Here is a 3137-nt window from a genome sequence, read left to right as displayed (position 1 = left end):
GAACAAATTAAAAGATAGCACTTTTCTTTACCAGTAATTGTGTCCTGGAGTGTTTTTTGAGTGGAGATGGTTGAACATGCTTCATGGTCTTCTCACCCCCAGACTCCAACATCGTTAAGACACAAGGTGGGGAAGAGTAGACTGGGGAGCTTTTTCTCTAGGGAAGAACTCAGCTCTCTGCTTCTTATTGCATGAACACATCCTGTTCTTTAAAATACAGGCAGCAAGTCTGAAGGAGAGTTAGGGGGAAAAGCATCTTAAGAATGCCCACCACTTCTGGATGCTAAACACTTTAGGAATATCCTTTATATAGTGACATCCCCCAGTTACCTAACCTTAGTGCTCGTCTCTGCCCAATGGTTTCTAGCCATTGTGGGGGTCAAGGACACTGTAATGAATATTTGTCATTCATTTTGACCTAACTATCTAGGCCCTGTTTTTCCAAAGCACAGAGTGCCTCATCCTGTTTTTCATCTTGAATTCCTCTCAGGGTGCATGTCAGTCAGTGCCTGCTGTGGCTGATAGCTTAATCCTTGTCCAACTGGGTGGTGAGCAATGCTGTTTGTTCTTCTTTGTTTGCAAGGGGAAGTATCTCTTTCAGAAGTTTTCAAGCTAATAATGGAAGGGTTGGTAAACTGGAATATCACCATTTTTCAACTCCCAATGAATGAATGGATCTAGGCAGTGACCATCCAAGGTTACCCATATCACAGAGACATCCAGACATGACATGTCTCCTGATACACAAGTTCATCTATGAAGTGTTTCCAAACAAATAGAATCTGAATCTAATCAAGTCTCTAGATTTAACTACCAATTTACAGATGTAGTTCCCAATTGAGAGGAAAAGCAAAGAACAGAGGAACATTTAAACTGACATCACAAGGATACAATCAGTAAAATCCAGTCTGTGAGCAATGACAGAACAAATGACCTGGTTTCTTCAACAAATGTATTGCAAGGAAAAAAAAAAAAAGATGGGGGGGGAACCTACAGACTAAAGAGACTTAAAAAAGCATATAAAACAATTGCAAAGTATGGAACTTATCTGCATCCTGGTTTAAAGAATATTATGAGATGATTGGGAAAAGATGAAAACTCAGGATATTTGATGATATTAGGATTTATTATTTTTAGTGTTATTATTTATATTATCTTTAATTTTTATGTTACTTTTTAGGTGTGATCAAGATTTGTAATAGTAGAATATTAGAAACAATGAAAAGCCTATAGAAGATGGTTAAATAATTAATATGATATAATTAAAAATGATATTTAAAGAGTCTGTAGGCATACCTGAACTGAGACAAAGACTCTCAAAGTCTTTGTTTGAATTAGGAATCCAACAGAGTCAGAAGATACATAAAGGGAGAAAGAAATTCTAAATTTCTTCTGGCTTGAGAAACCTCTCAAGTATTTCATAAAGCAGAGATATCAGTTAAAATAATTATCGAGCTCATTTGAAAAGACATTATTGGGACAAGTGGGGAAATTTTAATACGTCTGATAATTTGTATTAAGCTTCCTGAGAGCAATATTTTGAGCTGTGGTTACAGAGGAAAAAGGCCTTGTTTTTAGGTGGTACATGCTAAAGTGTTTAGGGACAAAGGATCATGATGTCTGCAACTATCAGGGGTAGAAAAACTACATATTACATTATTAGAAGTAAAACAGATGTGGCAAAAAGTTAACAATTGGTAAATCTAGATGAAGGGGACATGGATGTTTATTGAACTGTTCTTGGGAGGGAAAAAGGGCAAATAATTTTAACAAATGGGATAAGAGGCATGCAATGTTTGCATCTAGAATAACAACATGGAAAATAATTAGGAGATGATGCTAAATTGAAAAAAGCACAACAGAATTACATGTAAAATAAAAGAAAAAAGATACAAATGCAAATATATAAAATGTTATTATCCTAAAATATATTAGGGTGGTAGCATTATGCATAATTTTTCTTTTTCCCAAACTTTGGTGTTAAAATGCTGTACTGCTTTTATACTTATACAAATACTTTTATATGTATTTTAAAACTTTTATCATGGTATATTTCAAATATCATCTTTTATGTCTTAGCCAAAACCCCTCTTTTGAGAGTTTTTCCTAACTACCCAGTCTAAATTGGACCCCAGGCACTTGCTCTCACAATCTTGTTTTATTATCAGCATAGCACTTACTACTATGTGTATTTATCCATTTCCTTAATTTGTTTTCTTACATTGTCTAGGTCACCCCTCATATGGTGTAAGCTCCCTGAAAGCAGAGATCTTGCCCAGATCCTAGAACAGTGCCTGTAGTTGCTAAACAAATATTTGTTGAATGAATGAATGAAATCAGGTCTTTGTCATCCAACCTCCCATTTTACTGGGAACACTGAAGTCTTGAGAAGGGGAAGGACTTGTCCCAGTTTCCTCATGAGTTGGTGGCGATGTCAGAGCTAGAACTCAAGCCTTGTGACTCAAGTCTCAAAAAGCTCTTCTTTCAAAATGTCTAAGGCCAAAATAGCTCCTGGGCGCCAGACAAGTGGCAGGAGTGAGGGAGGATCCACAGCCCATTCCCTTTGTTGCAGTGTGCCAGAAGCCCCATAGGTGGCGCCAGCGGTGCTCATTTAGCTCTCTGGCAAAGTCAGGAAAGTGTGCTAGGGAGACATTTTGATGAGGAGCGGGATATTTGCACAGCCTTAAATTGCCTCTCTACCGATGGCTCGTTAGTTGTGAGGGAGAAAAAAATGCACAGTAATTAAACAGTGGAGAAATAAGACAACTCCTTGACTGTGTGATCAAAATAACGTCACCAGTGAGGGACAGGTGGACGCGTGCATCCGGAAGTGATACCCTGAGAAGGATACAACATTACCCATCCAATATCGCAGCCTAGAATGCATACTCTGAACCTAATTATGGAGAAACATCAGACAAACCCAAAATGAGGAACGTTATGTTAAAGTCAGGGGATAGGGGGCTGGATTTTTAAAAAAATGTCTATGTCACTAAGACAAAGAAAAGCTATGAAAATGTTCCACATTAAAAAAGGCTAAAGACACATGACAACTAAATGCAATATCCAGGACTAAACTGGGTCCTGTAGTGGAAGGGGGGAAATGCTTAAAGGACATCATTGGGTCAACTGACAAA

This window comes from Hyperoodon ampullatus, assembly GCF_949752795.1.
Source record: "Hyperoodon ampullatus genome assembly, chromosome: 7".
NCBI classification, from domain to species: domain Eukaryota; kingdom Metazoa; phylum Chordata; class Mammalia; order Artiodactyla; family Ziphiidae; genus Hyperoodon; species Hyperoodon ampullatus.
Note: the sequence above shows the minus strand (reverse complement) of the source record.